Source organism: Scyliorhinus torazame, chromosome 4, assembly GCF_047496885.1.
Source record: "Scyliorhinus torazame isolate Kashiwa2021f chromosome 4, sScyTor2.1, whole genome shotgun sequence".
Taxonomy (NCBI): Eukaryota; Metazoa; Chordata; class Chondrichthyes; order Carcharhiniformes; family Scyliorhinidae; genus Scyliorhinus; species Scyliorhinus torazame.
Window position 1 is genome coordinate 171511464 of NC_092710.1, and position 17420 is coordinate 171528883.

The following is a 17420-nucleotide window of genomic DNA, read 5'->3' on the forward strand; positions in this document are numbered from 1 at the left end:
TGTTTTAATATTTTATCATTTAAATAATAATCCCTTTTGCTGTTATTCCTACCAAAATGGATAACCTCACATTTGTCAACATTAGTATTCCATCTGCCAGACCCTAGCCCATTCACTTAGCCTATCCAAATCCCTCTGCAGACTTCCAGTATCCGCGCACTTTTTGCGTTACCACTCATCTTGGTGTCATCTGCAAACGTGGACACATTGCCCTTGCTTCCCAACTCCAAATCATCTATGTAAATTGTGAACGATTGTGGGCACCACACTGATCCCTGAGGGACACCACTAGCTACTGATTGCCAACCAGAGAAACACCCATTAATCCCCACTCTTTATTTTCTATTAATTAACCAATCCTCTATCCACGCTACTACTTTACCCTTAATGCCATGCATCTTTATCTTAAACAGCAATCTTTTGTGTGGCACCTTGTCAAAGGCTTTCTGGAAATCCAGATATACCACATCCATTGGCTCCCCGTTATCTACCACATTGGTAATGTCCTCAACAAATTCCACTAAAGTAGTTAGGCACGACTTGCCCTTTATGAACCCATGCTGCGTCTGCCCAATGAGACAATTTCCATCTAGATGCCTCGCTATTTCTTCCTTGATGATAGATTCCAGAATCTTCCCTACTACCGAAGTTAAGCTCACTGGCCTATAATTACCCGCTTTCTGCCTACCTCCTTTTTTAAACAGTGGTGTCACGTTTGCTAATTTCCAATCCTCCAATCTGGGACCACCCCAGAGTCTAGTGAATTTTGGTAAATTATCACTAGCGCATTTGCAATTTCCCTAGCCATCTCTTTTAGCACTCTGGGGTGCATTCCATCAGTGCCAGGAGACTTGTCTACCTTTAGCCCCATTAGCTTGCCCATCACTACCTCTTTAGTGATAACAATCCTCTCAAGGTCCTCACCTGTCATCGCCTCATTTCTATCAGTCACTGGCATGTTATTTGTGTCTTCTACTGTGAAGACCAACCCAAAAAACCTGTTCAGTTCCTCAGCCATTTCCTCATCTCCCATTATTAAATCTCCCTTCTCATCCTCCATATTTACCTTAGCCACTCGTTTTTGTTTTATATATTTGTAGAAACTTTTACTATCTGTTTTTATATTCTGAGCAAGTTTACTCTCATAATCTATCTTACTCTTCATTCTCGCTTTTTTAGTAGCTTTCTGTCGCCCCCTAAAGATTTCCCAGTCCTCTAGTCTCCCACTTATCTTTGCCACTTTGTATGCTTTTTCCTTCAATTTGATACTCTCCCTTATTTCCTTAGATATCCACGGTCGATTTTCCCTCTTTCTACCATCCTTCCTTTTTGTTGGTATAAACCTTTGCTGAGCACTGTGAAAAAAATCGCTTGGAAGGTCCTCCACTGTTCCTCAACTGCTTCACCATAAAGCCTTTGCTCCCAGTCTACCTTAGCTAGCTCTTCTCTCATCCAATTGTAATCTCCTTTGTTTAAGCACAAAACACGAGTGTTTGATTTTACCTTCTCACCCTCCATCTGTATTTTAAATTCCATCATATTGTGATCACTCCTTCCGAGAGGATCCCTAACTATGAGATCATGAATCAATCCTGTCTCATTACACAGGACCAGATCTAGGACTGCTTGTTCCCTCGTAGGTTCCATTGCATACTGTTTTAGGAAACTATCGTGGATACATTCTATAAACTCCTCCTCAAGGCTGCCTTGACCGACCTGGTTAAACCAATCAACATGTAGATTAAAATCCCCCATGATAACTGCTGTACCTTTTCTACATGCATCCGTTATTTCTTTGTTTATTGCCTGCCCCACTATAATGTTACTATTTGGTGGCCTATAGACTACTCCTATCAGTGACTTTTTCGCCTTACTATTCCTGATTTCCACACAAATGTATTTAACCTTCTCCTCCATAGCACCGATGTCATCCCTTACTATTGCCCGGATGTCATCCTTAAATAACAGAGCTACACCACCTCCCTTAACATCCACTCTGTCCTTCCGAATAGTTTGATACCCTCGGATATTTAACTCCCAGTTGTAACCATTCTTTAACCATGTTTCAGTAATGGCCACTAAATCATAGTCATTCACAATGATTTCCACCATCAACTCATTTACCTTATTCTGAATACTATGAGCATTCAGTTAAAGTACACTTATGTTGGCATTTTTACCTGTTTTGAATCTTAACACCTCGATCAGTAACCTCTCCTAAGTTATATTTCCTCTTCACTTTTCTCCTAATTTTCCTTGTCGTTGAACCCATATCTTCATGTAACAACCTGCCGCGTCGCTTACCAATAATGTTTTTACTTCCCGTTTTATTCCTTTCAGTATTACTGGGCCTATTCACTGAGCTCCCCTCAGTCAGTGAATACCTTTGAGGTCCTACTTTTTAGTTTAACTCCTAACTCCCCGAATTCAGCTTGTAGGACCTCGTCCCATTTTCTACCTGTATCGTTGGTGCCTATGTGCACCACGACAGCTGGCTGATCACCCCCCCCCCGCCCAGAATGGACTGCAGCCGCTCTGAGACATCCTTGACCCTTGCACCAGGGAAGCAACATACCATCCTGGAGTCTCGATTGCATCCGCAGAACCGCCTGTCTATTCCCCTTACTATTGAGTCCCCTATCACTATAGCCCTGCCCAGCTGCGCAGCAGAGCCAGCCACGGTGCCATGAACCTGGCTGCTGCAGCCTTCCCCGGTGAGCCATCTCCCTCAACAGTATCCAAAGCGGTGTATCTGTTTTGCAGGGAGATGACCGCAGGGGACACCTGCACTGCCTTCCTACTCTTGCTCTGTCTTTTGGTCACCCATTTTCTATCTCCCTCAGTAACTTTCACCTGCGGTGTGACCAACTTGCTAAACGTGCTATCCACGACGTCCTCAGCATCGTGGATGCTCCAAAGTGAGTCCATCCGCAGCTCCAGAACCGTCAAGCGGTCTAACAGGAGCTGCAACTGGACACACTTCTTGCACGTGAAGGGGCCAGGGACTGTGGACATGTCCCTGAGCTCCTACATCGCACACGAGGAGTATGACATGGGTCTGGGATATCCTGCCATATCTTAAACCTTAGGTTAACTTATACAACTACAATTCCAAAACATGAAAGAAGAAATAAATAAATTAGACAATGAAAAGAAAAACTACTTACCAGTCACTTACCAGGGATAAAAAGCACCTCCTCCCCCCCCAAGCTTCGAATTCCCACCTAGATTCAAATTCCCAAACTCACTCTTTGCTGTCTCACTCTGGCTGTGTCTTCTCTGGCTCACTGGGAGAACTCACTGGGAGGGAACAGTGATATATCTCAAACACATAGAGTCATAGGGATTTACAGCATAGAAAGAGGCTCTTCGTCCCCATTTTGAATGGTGAGTGGCTTAGAGGGGAACGTGCAGGTGGTGATGTACACATGTATTTGCTGCCCTTGTCCTTATAAATGGTAAAAGTCATGGGTTTTGTAGGTGCTGTCTAAGGAGTGCATCTGTTAGATGGTACACACTGCTGCCAATGTGCATCGGTGATGGAGGAAGTGAGTATTTGTGAATAGGGTGCCAATCAAGCAGGATACTCTGTCCTGGATGGAGTTGAGCTTTTTGAGTGTTGTTGGAGCTGCACTAATCCAGACAAGTGAAGAGTATTTCATCACACTTCTGAATTGTGCCTTGTGGACAAGCTGTGGAGAGTGAGGAGGTGAGTTATTTGTTGCAAGATTCCATGCACCTGACCTGCTCTTGTAGCCACAATATTTATAAGGCTAGTCCAGTTCAGTTTCTGGTCAAATGTAATCTCTATGAAGCTGTTTCAATGATGGTAATGCCATTGTAATCAAGAGGCGATGTTCAGACTCTCTCTTGCTGGAGATACTCATTGCTGGCACTTGTGTAGCAAATATTATTTGCCACTTGTCAGCCCAAGCCCGGATATTGCTCAGGTCTTAAATAAAAGCAAATTACTGCAGATGCTGGAATCTGAAATGAAAGAGAAAATGCTGGGAAATCTCAGCAGGCCTGGCAGCATCTGTAGGGTGAGAAAAACGCTAACGTTTTGAGTCCGATGACTCTTTGTCAAAGTCTTTGTCAAGACCTATTGTTCAGGTCTTGTTGCATTTGGACATAGGCTGCTTCAGTATCTGAGGATTCGCAAACGGTGCTGAACATCGTGCAGTCATCATAGAACATCCCCACTGCTTTAATTGTGACTGTGGCTATCCAAGTCAGACCATTGCCCACTAACAACGTCTGCACTGAGAGACCCATTTCCATTGGTATCAAAGCCATTCACACTATGTCAGCTCAAGCTGTTGAATGGATTGTAAAACCCAAAATGGAACTATAATTGCTTTCCCAGTCAGATGAATAAACCCTGGTTCAACAAGGAATGCAATACAACATGCCAGGATTTGCAGCATGTATTCCTAAAGATGAGGTATGAACCTTAAGCTACAACACAGGACTATATGCATGCTAATAGCAGAGCCAGAATGCAATACAGCAATCTCACAACCAAAGAATTAGATCCAAGCTCTGCAGACCTGCTACATCCTGTTATGAATAGTGGTGGACAGTTAAACAACTAACCAATGAAAGAGATTCCACAAATATTCACTTCCTCAATGCAAAAGACCAGGCTGAAGTGTTTGTAGCCATAAGTGCCGAATGGATAATCCATGTTGGCATCCTCCGATACCTAACACAACAGCGTTTTAGTTTGGTGCTACGAGGAGCAGTCATATTCCCTCCAGTTCCACATTAGGTTTGTTGGTTTCTGTCAACTACTGTTATTACCCCATCCGATTGTATCTTCCCCCATACATCCTTAGATTATCATTACAAGCTATCTTCCTGATTCCTGGAAATGCCTCATGAGCCGCAACTGGAGCATGCAACTCACCAATAATAAATGAGGCTGGCGGACCAATTTCCTGTGACCTTGTCATGGGCCTGATTAAGCATGTGCAGATGTGTTGCACCAGGCTTGATCCAGTTTATAGGCCAATATATCAACTGTCATCTAGTTTCATGCTTGTTGAAATTTACATGGACATAAAGAAAACTTACAAAATTAAGAAAACAGCAAACATGGAAAGGATCCAGCGAATTATAATGAAAAGTCCATATATATGTCTCATTCCCAAACTCATCTTCAGTATTTATAATAATTCCCTTGATACATTCCCTCGATATTATGGTATAATCCATTGCAACATCTATCTAGTTCACATAGATAATTGGGGACTAAGAAACTCTATGTATCCTCATTTTGTAAAATGCTGCAGTTGTTCAGCTCAGTGATGCCAAAAAAAATTATTTTTGAAAAATAAAACAGGGATTTAAAAATGTTGATAATATTTAAAGCAGTGTAAAACAATAATTATTTTTATACGCAAACATAATATCAAATACTATTGTTGTATTAACCAATACACAATGATTTATTTTAGTACAATATACTTACCAGGTAACTGAAATAGAACTGACTTAAATGAAAATGTAACCACTAGTCTTCAATTCTTCAGATCATGATGAACAGTTGGTTACATCACATTGAGCACTGGAAATTAATTCTTCCAGCTGTAAGCAGATAATCTATATAAGCACACTGAATAAATCTAGTACTACATTTAGATGGATCCTTTCTCTAAAACAAATCATTCCAATACTCCTTTTGGCTACAGCCTCTAGAACTGATGTTTTTTGTATAACAGTGCAATCAGTTTCAGATCAGCCTCCATGAGTGAAGAAGCAAAGAATGCAGCACTTTTGTTTGATTAAGGAAATTTTCAATCAATCATTGGGCTAAATTTTAACCTTAACACAATAACACGTGCATAGCTTGCATCACCAGAGATATGTTTTGGCCCCTAGTGCTAAGCATAAACAGAATGTTCACTGGACACAACCAACTTAAGATTTTTTCCAATTTGTCTGCTCTTGCTTTGGTTACTATTACAATCACAGGAGTCCCGGGAAGGATTCAAACAAAAAGGTTTATTCAACAGGCCAAAGCAAAGCCGCAAAGCGGCGGGAAGTACAACTAGTCCCAGTCGGGACCATCCAAAGGTGTTGGTTCCCTTCCTGGCTAGATTTTATCAGTGGGTTTTAATGAGCCTGCTGTTAGACCTCCGCCCCTCAGCGGGCGTGCTCGTATTCCAAGAGCCTCATGGGGAAATCAATCAGGTCATCACTGTGGGTCTCGTGGGGCTTATACAGTTACAAACTTGTGCCTTCTGTTGATAATTTTTCAGATATCACTTGCTATGTAGATCTCACACTACTTATATACTAGACTAAACTTACAGTGTCCAATATCTACTTACACAAATACATAACCCAGGGACCAAACAATGGTGCTGCCTTGTGATCCGAGCATGATATCTATAACTCTTGATTCTGCCACCTTATGCCTCATCAAAAGCGGACGAAGAGAACAACTTGTAAGATGTGGGCAGATATGAATCATTAAGTTATTTCATATGACAGCAATGAACATACAGAGCAACTGATATGATTTAATTCACTTAAGTGAATTAGAGAGCCAGTGGTCTAGAATGAAAAAGAGGATACCTGTACACAAAAGCAAAAAGCATGCTCACTCTCTTCACCTGCACACTATGCACATCGCATTGGTTTGTTGGACACACAAAAAGTGAAAAGGAGAGCAAAATGTGTAAAATAAATCTGTAAGTAAACAGCTTCTCCATTGACAAGTCTTCATGGTGACACATGGAAAATGGCCCAGGATAAAGCTTCAGAGAAACTTCAACAAGGTTTGGCCTCCAGATATGCATTGTAGAAGCCCAGCATCATGTGGACTCAACCTTAAAATTTCTGAACCAAACTCCAAGCTATGTGCAAATAGCTCCAGTCCTTTTAGTAGATTCCCCAGGGGAGTTGAAAGCTAAGGGAGTAAACCCTAAATAACAAAGTTGGAGTGGCAGCCAAAGTCAGATTAGTGTTTAAGTATGTTATCTTTTTGGCAATTCCTGCAAGCAAGCCATTGCCAAATGTAATTCTTTGTATTCCTTTGGGCTGAGGCTGAGAGGAGCACCTTGACATTTGGGCGGCAGAATTCTCTCTAAATTTTGCCCTGGTTTGCTCCCTGGAGTGAACACTCCAGTTTTGCTGCAGAAGGTTAACACAACACGGGAGACAGCAGTTATGAGTGATAGGCCCAACACAATTGACATGGAGGCCTAGTGCTGTCAGGCTGTCTTTTTTTTAAATAAATTTAGAGTACCCAATTCATTTTTTTCCAATTAAGGGGCAATTTAGCGTGGCCAATCCACCTACCCTGCACATCTTTGGGTTGTGGGGGCGAAACCCACGCAAACACGGGGAGAATGTGCAAACTCCACACAGACAGTGGCCCACAGCCGGGATCGAACCTGGGACCTAAGCGCTGTGAGGCAGCAATGCTAACCACTGCGCCACCGTGCTGCCCCATCAGGCTTCTTTGATTGTAGGAGCAACCAGAAGCTTTAGCCTGGGCCAGTTTCCATGTGTCGCCATGAAGACTTGCCAATTGTGGAAAAGACCACCATCTCCCACTGGTCAGACATCCCAGTCATCAATGCCCACAGCCTCCCTCCCCACCGCCCTCAGCCCCCACCACCTCAAGACGGTTATCACCTGGCTGATAAGGTGTTGAACTGCCAAGCTCCATCTTCTTCAATGAAAGCTTGGAACCTGGAGTCTTTCCTCAACAAGACAGACAAACAAACAAAAATAAGATGACGACTCTTTGATTGGCAAACTAGAATGTCAGGACCATGTGCACAGGATTGACGGGTGACTTGCAGCTGGTTGGAAACATTGACAAGTCAGCAGTGATCAACATTAATAGGCTTAATATTTACAAAGCTCCCCTAAAAGAGGTTAGGTTTGCCAAGAGCACGTCACTGAAAGAGAAACCTTACCTGGCAGAGGAAGTGTTCAGACAAAATGTGTGAGCAAGATGTAGGCTTCGCTGCAAGGAACTCAGTACTCTTGATGATAGAACCCCAACAAGTGGCCGAATGGCCTTACTTCCGCTCCTATGTCTTATGGTCTTATGGTCTTAAGTGGTTCAAATGGTTCGCTCCAGCTGCCTTTCAATTCATCTATGAACATCTATGCACAAACATTATACTCTACTACAAATTCGAAAGACCAGTTCTATGAGGAGCTTGACACTGCTATCAACAGAATCCCAAATCAGAACACCTTTGCTTACTGGAGGATTTAAGCGCAAGAGTGGGCACAGACAATGAAGCATGGTCCTGCCACAAACATCATAGTCTGAGAAAGATAAACAAGAATTGAGACTACTTGAGTCTTGCTGTTATAGTGAACTTTGCACACTTGGCATCTTCTTTGAGAGCAAACCTAAGATATTGTGGAGACACCGAAGACCAGGGAATTGGCAGCAGCAAGATCTGATTATCACCAGGTGATCTATTGAACTGCTACAAAGACAACAAAAAGGAATGAACCAGGCTAACCTGCACCCAGCATTGACCTAGGCACCAGAAGCAGCAACTTTGTTGACCCTGCAAAGTCCTCCTTACTAACATGTGGAGGCGTGTGCCAAAACCAGGAGAGCAGTCTCACAGACTAGCCAAGCATCAATCTGACCCAGTCATACTCAGAAAATCATACCTTACAGATAACGTCCCAGACACCACCATGGCTATTCTTGAGCATGTCCTGTCCCACCAGCAGGACAGTCCCAGCAGAGGTCGCAGGCAATCAGGAAAGAGGTGCCTGGGAGTCCTCAACATTGACTCGGAACCGAGGTTAAATATGGGCAAGGAAACTTTCTGCTGATTACCACGTACCATCCCTCCTCAGCTGATGAATAGGTACTCCGCCATGTTGCACATCACTTTGTGGAAGCACTGAGGGTGGCAAGAGTCCAGAATATACTCTGGGTGGGGGACTTCAATATCCATCACCAAGAGTAGCGCGGTAGCACCAGCACAGACTGAGTTGGCTGAGTCCTAAAGGACATAGCTCCTAGACTGGGACTGTGGCAGGTGGTGAGGGAACATACAAGAGGGAAAAATATACTAGATCTCATCCTGACCAACATTCGTGCTGCGGATGCATCTCTGCCTGACAGTATCGATAGAAGTGACCACATCCTTGTGAAGACAAAGTCCCATTTTCACATTGAGGTTACCCCAGTCATTTTTTGTGGCACAATCACCATGCTAAATGGATTAGACTTCGAACAGATCGAGCAACTAGAATTGCACTCAACCACAATCTGTAACATCATGGCACAGCATATCCCCCACTCTACCACTACCAGCAAGCCGGGGGATCAATCTTGTTTCAATAAAGAGTAAAGGAGGGCATGCCAAGAGCAACATCAGGCAACTTAAAGATGAAGTGTCAACCTGATGAAGCTACAACACAGGACTGCTTACAGGCCAAATAGCATAAGCAGCAAGTGATAGAGCTAAGCAATCCCACAACCAACAGATCAGATCTAAGCTCTGCAGCCCTGCCACACCCAGCCGTGAATGGTGGTGAACAATTAAACAACTCACTGGAGGAGCAGGTTCCACAAATATCCCCATCCTCAATGATGGAAGAGTCCAGCACATTAGAGAAAAGATAAGGCTCAAGCATTTGCAACAATCTTCAGCCAGAAGTCTTGAGTGGATGATCCATCTTTGCCACCTCCAGAAATCCCGCATCACAGATGTCAGTCTTCAGCCAATTCAATTCACTCCACATGATATCATGCTGAAGGCACTGGATACTGCAAAGTCTATGTGCCCTGACAATATTCCTCTATGTGCTCCAGATCTTGCTGCACCCCTAGTCAAGCTATTCCAGCATAGCTACAACACTGGCACCTTCCTGGCAATGTGGAAAATTCCAACCAGGTCAATTACCGCCCCATCTCTATCATCAGTAAAGTGATGGAAGGGGTCATCAATAGTGCTATCAAGTAGCACAGACTCAGCAATAAACTGCTCATGGTCGGTCAGTTTGAGTTCCGCCAGGGTCACTCAGCTCCTGACCTCATTTCAGCCTTGGTTCAAAATCGATAACAGAGCTGAATTCCAGAGGTGAGGTGAGAGTGCCTGCCCTTGACATCAACCTGGTATAGCATTTGACCTGGTATAGCAGCAAGGAGCCCTAGCAAAACTTTTTAAATTAAAGTACCTAATTCTACTTTTTTTCCAAATTGAGGGGCAATTTAGCATGGCCAATCCACCTACCCTGCACATCTTTGGGTTGTGGGGATGAGACCCCGCAGACACGGGGAGAATGTGCAAACTCTACACGGACAGTGACCCGGGGCTGGGATCGAACACGTGTCTTCGGTGCTGTGTGGCAGCAGTGCTAACCACTGGGCCACCATGTCACCCAAGCCTTAGCAAAACGGGAGTCAATGGGAATCATGGGGCAAACCCGCCACTGATTGGAGACATACCTGGCACAAAGGAAGATGGTTGTGCTGGTTGGAGGTCAATCATCTCAGCTCCAGGACATCATTGCAGGAGTTCCTCAGGATAGTAAACCAGGCCAAATCATCTGCATCTGCTCCATCAGTGACCTTCCTTCCATCGTAAGGTCAGAGGTGGGGATGTTCGCAGGTGACTGCACAAGGTTCAGAATCATTCACAAGTCCCCATACACTGAAGCTGTTCATGTCCAATTGTATCAAGACCTGAACAATATCCAAGCTTGGGCTAACAAATGACAAGTTACATTCGTGGAACACAAGTGCCAGGCAATGACCATCCCCAACAAAAGAGGATCTGACCATCACCCTTTGAAATTCAATGGCATTACCATTGAGTTATCCCCCCCATGATCAACATCAGGAGGGTTATCTGTTGCTAACTTTTGGTTGGCTCTTAAATGTTGCTCGTTGTGTCTTTACTTAATTTGCTCTGTTTCTATAACGTTTGCTCTAGAGTCGCCAGGTATCTTTATGATACCACCACGAGGTTCAAGCTCAAGTGCTGATCAATAACTCAATACACCAGTTAGTAAGTTTCAAATCAAAACACATGTATCACACACAGTCAATCACGACTCATGTATAAAACTCTACTTACTAGATTATCTCTAACACTACGAGGCCTATACTTAGCTTTGGAACTGGCCCACCAGGTCAGGGGAACAAATGGCCTTCCGTTCGATTCTGAGTCTGCAGGCTTCGAAGCAGGTATAGACTGGTAGCTAGGAGCGCCTATCTCATAGCGTACGTTGACTGGAGACTTACTTGGTTGGTGCAGCTACTAGGCAGGTCACGGTCAAGGGTTGTTTCGGGCTGCTGAGAGACCCTGCCAAGAAGGACGAATTGAACTTGGGGACTCTATTTTATAGTCCCCAGGGGCTTCGCACCATTTGGGGTGGACCCCATACCTGATTCCAAGTGATTGGACTAAGTTCTGATCACTTGGATCGATTTCTCCAATACTGGAGCTGTTTCCTGATCGCTGGGCAGTTCCTAAGTATCTGTTGGCCTTCCTTTGTTTTGGCTCCTGCTGGCGCCGAGGAGTCTGGCTTGGCCTTGTTTACCTTAACTGTTTCCAATTGTTCCCGGGGATCGCTCATTAATATGTAGATGGTTGTTAGTTTCAGTGCTGCCTGGGTTCCTGCAAGTTCTGATATACAGGAAACTTTGCACGTGCTGTTTTTCCTGCGTTTGACTGAATTTCCCTGCATTCTTAGCGGATCTCCATTTTACAGTCGGGAAGTGGCCAACCCAGGTGGGTACACGCCCTCCTTGTGATCCCTAACGCGAAGCGTGATGGATCACATAACTGCGTCGTCTTCATTCCCTGACCCAGCGAGCACTCTTCCATGGCCTCTACACTGACCATAACTATGCACAAAATTTTAACTGACAATTCTAAGTGGTGCTAAGTCACAACAGGGACATGCAGTACAACATATTTTAAAAACAGTACCTCTAACTATCTTCCATAAGCTACACTCACTTAAACATCCAATCATCCTAACTTCCTAACAATACAAAAATCATAGCAGCATACACATTTTCCTCTGGCTTGGTGGTCAAGCACAGAGTTGTACAATCTCTCAGTTGCAAATGAGACATATTTCTTTATTCACAAATGACGCAAAACGAATGTCCTTTATTGTAGATCAAGGGGTTCAGGGGCTTGGTGAAAACTGAAAATAGGGGATCTTATCCTGTATACCGGGGTGCGAGAGCGGTAGGCTCTCCTTCGCCATTTTCTCATGCGAATAGTCTGCACGATGCTGCAGAATATCGCCAATGCTAAAAGGGATTCAATTACATATGAAAGGGAGTACCACGTTATAAACCTATCACACCATGATGGTGTGTTGTTACTTGTCAATGGGCTCTGGGTGCTATGGGGAAGTGAATCATTGATGGCTGGGGGGGGGTTGGGGTCAGGGGGTTCACGTTCGCGTGTAACCGAATACAAATTATAATGATAACGAAAAACACGTATGATGTCTTCATTGTTCTCTTCTTTCTTCTCTTCTCTTCCTTTTCGTCTCTTCTCTCTTCCTGGAGCCTCTGGAATTCTGTGGATCAAGCATAGTTTCTGTTACTATCTTGTTTAATATCTTGTACGTTAACATGTCTGTCTTTTAGTGGCAGTTTCCCTTTATAATTGGTCACTCATTTTTTAAAACACCGAATATTTGGACAAGACATCTAAGATGCCGTACTGCGAGCCGTCTCGCAGCCTGTGTGATTTACCATCCCAGTGTTTGAGGATGTAAATAGCATAGGGAAGCAACCTTAGCGTTGCCAAAACCAAACAAAAGAATTTTGAACGTAACGAGCCAAAATGGGGTGCGTATGGGCCGCGGCGGGTAAGATTTGGATGGAATCCCCGGGTAGGACGGTGATCAATGCCGTATGTGCTCTACCCGCACATAGCTGACCAGAGGGGGGGGTCCTCAGGCAGGGCGGGGACCAATGCCGTTTCTCCACTGCCTGAGCAACCGGCAAGAACGGGTAAGAATGTGGTCGTCATGAGGGGCTGCCTCTCGGATTAGGAGAGCAACTATGAGTTGGGTTCTGTCGACAGACTAGTTCCTCTGAACTATTGTCTGGGACAAACTTGTACCTTTAACAATTTTCTGTCGACATCCTAATTCCTCTGAACTATTGTCTGGGACAAACTTGTTCCATTAACAGCCGGGGGCGTTAAAGGAGTGGTGACGTGGGACCGTGAAAACATTCGAGTTTACACACAACACTTAACGTTAACCTTAACGAACAAACATTCAACAAACATGGTGCAGGTTCCATCAGAAAGGACACCGTTTCTCCCAAGCGGTTCCTTTTAAAACATCATCTGGACACCTCAGTTATCAGTTGCGAACAGGGTCGCAAAGTGGTTCTCGTTTTGGGAGTCAGACTCAATGTCATCATCTTCTCCCGGATGCCATACTCTTGAATGGATGAGGGTTGCTAAAGCTGCATGGTGTGACTTAGGGTCCATCTCGTCGCTTTGGACGAGCCTGTACGAATTGTCACGGTGCCAAATAGTCGTGTCTAATTCTGTGGGGGTGGAGTCGGGGTCGTCATCGTAGGGCGGTGGTCTTTGGTGAGGTTTGTTAAGGAATGTGATCAGGAAGGGATCACTCGAATCATGTTCAGATTCGCTGGGTGTGGGGCCTGTTGCATGGGGATAGTAGGGAGGCAAGCTGTGGCTATCGTCTGTGTCACAGTCGCTGTCGCTGCTGCTGCTGTCTGTGGGCGTTCCCAGGCAGAGTCTAGAGTTCAGGGGTGGAGTCGAGGTTGAGTCCGTGGATGGGGTGGACATGTTGGGGGAGGGTAGGGGTACGTTGGCTGTGGGCGGGGTGTGGTCTGCTGCATCGAGCATGACGTGGTGTGCGTGGTTAGACTGCGAGCTATATGCCTTGAGATGGTTAATATGAAACCACACGGTCTTCCCGTTGGGTACTTAATCTTATAAATGGAGGGGCTTACTTTGTCCGCAACGGAGTACGGACCCGAATACTTAGGTGACAGGAACGTGCTGGGGTTGTAAATGGAGAGCATGACCTGCTGTCCTACATCAAACTCAGTCGCATGCACTGTCTTGTCGAAACAGGCCTTGCTCTGTTTCTTCCTGGTGCCTAATTTTACTGCGGCTGCTCGGTGGCTACATATCATTGACCAGAAGCTGAACTGACTAGCCATATAAATATTCTGGCTACAAGAGCAGGACAATGGCTAGGAATCCTGTGGCGACTAACTCACCTGATGATTTGCCAAAGCCTGTCCACCATCTACAAGGTACAAGTAAGAAGTGTGATGGATCAGTCGAGCTCCTACAACATTCAAGAAACTTGACATCATCCAGGACAAAGCAGCCATTTGATTACTACCCCTTGCTTGGTTGCTACCCATCCACAAACATTCATTCTCTCCACCACCGATGAACAGTGGCAGCCATGTGCACCATCTGCAAGATGCACTGCCGGAACTCACCAAGGCTCCTTAGGCAGAACCTTCCAAACCCATGACTATTACCATCTAGAAAGACAAGAATAGCAGATACCTGGGAACATCACCACTTGGGGTTCCCCTCCAGTCACTCACCATCCTGATTTAGAGATATATCGCCGTTCCTTCACTGTCATTGGGTCAAAATCCTGGGATTCTGCATCACCCCTGCTGTGGTTCAAGAATGGCAATTAGGGACGGGCAATAAATTCTACCCTAGCAGCGAAAACCATATCCAGTAAATGAATAAAAATAGCAGAGATAGATAATGCACTTAGCACTTCTGGCTGAGTATGTTGCAGATGCTTAAGCCTTGTATTTTGCACTGATGAGCTTGTCTGCCCCATCATTGAGAATGGGTATATTTGTTGAGCCTCCTCCAGTTAGTTGTTTAATTGTCCACCACAGTTCATGACTGGGTCCGGCAAAACTGCAGAGCTTAGATCTGGTTGTGGGATCACTTAACTATGTCTATCACAGGGCAGAATGGTGGCACAGTGATTAGCATTGCTGCCTCACGGCGCCGAGGTCCCAGGTTCGATCCCGCCTCTGGGTCACTGTCCATGAGGAGTTTGCACATTCTCCCCGTGTTTGCGTGGGTTTCGCCCCTGTGGTAGTATGCATTAGGGGTCATGTGGGACTGTGAAGCCGTGATGCCATTGGCTGACAGATCCCGGGTCCTGGTTGGCTGTTGACCTCTAGCTCCGCCCTGAAGACGGAGTATAAGAACCAGGAATTCTCCCCGCAGCTCCAGTCTGTTGCTGAACTGCGGGGAACAAGTCACGCTTAATAAAGCCTCATCGACTTCATCTCTATTCGTCTCTCGGAAGTCTTTGTGCGCTACAATTTATTAAGCGTGACTTAAAGGACTATGGAGCTCATGATCGTCCCGGAATGCCTGAGGATCAGCCCCCACGCAGTGAACTCAGCAGCAATTTTTAAACACTGGCAGACTTGTTTCGAAGGCTACCTCCGAACGGCCCCCGGCCGGATCACAGAAGACCAGAAACTGCAGGTCCTGCACTCAAGGGTAAGCCCGGAAATTTACCCTCTCATAGAAGACGCAGAGGATTTCCAGACGGCGTTCGCATCACTAAAGAGCATCTACGTTCGCCCAGTGAATCAGGTCTACGCACGCTACCAACACGGAACGAGACGGCAAAGTCCCGGAGAATTGATAGATGAATTCTACGCCGCGCTGCTAATCTTGGGACGGGCCTGCAGCTGCCCGCCGGTAAACACGGCTGAACACACGGACATGTTAATTCGCGATGCGTTTGTGGCAGGTATGAACTCGCCCCAAATCCGCCAAAGACTGTTAGAAAAAGAGTCGCTAGGACTCTCAGAGGCACGGGCCCTTGCAGCTTCCCTAGATGCGGCCGCGCAAAACGCCCGCGCGTACGGCCCCGACTGCGCGGCAGCCCCTTGGGCTCCGTGGACCCCCGTCGCGACAAACCCCCCCCCCCCCCCACAGGCTTGCACGGTCCAGACGCCAGGTCATCCCGGGGGGGCACGCTGCTATTTCTGCGGCCAGGCGAAACACCCCCGGCAGCGCTGCCCAGCCCGCGCAGCGATTTGCAAGAGCTGCGGGAAAAAGGGCCATTTCGCGGCCGTGTGCCGGTCCTGGGGGGTCGTCGCTGTCCCCGGAGAAGAGAGAGTCCAGCGTATCCCAAACGCTCCCCAACCCCCCCAGCGCCCCATGTGCGACCATTTTGGGTCCCGGCCACCACGAGGGGAGGAGGGGCGCCGCCATCTTGTGACCCCCCAGCCATGTGCGATGCATGGGGGCGGCCATTTTGTCCACCCACGCCGCCATCTTGGGACCCCCCAGCCACGTGCGATGCATGGGGCGGCCATTTTGTACAGCCCCGCCGCCATCTTGGACGACAACAATGGACCCCAGCATCGACGGCTCCACAGGGTTCGAAGAAGACGCTGAAACACTGCAACCACGTCCGGCCTCGGTGACGCTGGACCAAGCACGGCCCCGGACGCTCCAGACGACGACAACAACGGTGCTGATCAACGGACACGAGACACCATGCCTGATCGACTCCGGGAGCACAGAAAGCTTCGTCCACCCCAACGCGATAAGACGCTGTTTTTTGACCATCCGTCCCAGTACGCAAAAGATTTCCCTAGCGGCAGGATCCCACTCCGTAGAGATCAAAGGGTTCTGCATAGTGACCCTAACGGTGCAAGGGAGGGAGTTTAAAAACTACAGGCTCTACGTCCTTCCCCAACTCTGCGCGCCCACATTACTGGGATTAGACTTCCAGTGCAACCTGCAGAGCCTAACATTTCAATTCGGCGGCCCAATACCCCCACTCACTATCTGCAGCCTCGCAACCCTCAAAGTTGAACCCCCATCCTTGCTTGCAAACCTCACCCCGGATTGCAAACCCGTCGCCACTAGGAGCAGACGGTACAGCGCCCAGGACCGGACATTTATTCGGTCCGAAGTCCCGTGGTTGCTGAAGGAAGGCATAATCCAGGCCAGCAATAGTCCCTGGAGAGCACAGGTGGTAGTAGTAAAGACAGGGGAGAAGCAAAGGATGGTCATAGACTATAGCCAGACCATCAACAGGTACACACAGCTAGATGCGTACCCTCTCCCCCGCATATCCGACATGGTCAATCGGATTGCCCAATATAAGGTCTTCTCCACCGTGGACCTCAAGTCCGCCTACCATCAGCTCCCCATCCGCCCAAGTGACCGCAAGTACACAGCCTTCGAGGCAGACGGGCGATTATACCACTTCCTAAGGGTCCCATTTGGCGTCACAAACGGGGTCTCGGTCTACAACGGGAGATGGACCGAATGGTTGATCAACACGGGTTACAGGCCACGTTCCCGTATCTCGACAACGTAACCATCTGCGGCCACGATCAGCAGGACCACGACGCCAACCTCCAAAAATTCCTCCAGACCACTAAA

At 46.5% G+C, this 17420-nt stretch overlaps 1 long non-coding RNA gene across 1 annotated transcript in view; it reads right to left on the bottom strand.

Moving 5' to 3' along the window:
- The window catches only part of LOC140410592 (uncharacterized), a 95532-nt gene extending 89850 nt beyond the window's left edge, over window positions 1–5682 (bottom strand). Inside the window, exon 1 of the long non-coding RNA XR_011940695.1 lies at window positions 5474–5682. This is a non-coding gene — a long non-coding RNA (uncharacterized lncRNA). The remainder of the gene's footprint in view (window positions 1–5473) is intronic.
- Window positions 5683–17420: the final 11738 nt, after the last annotated feature.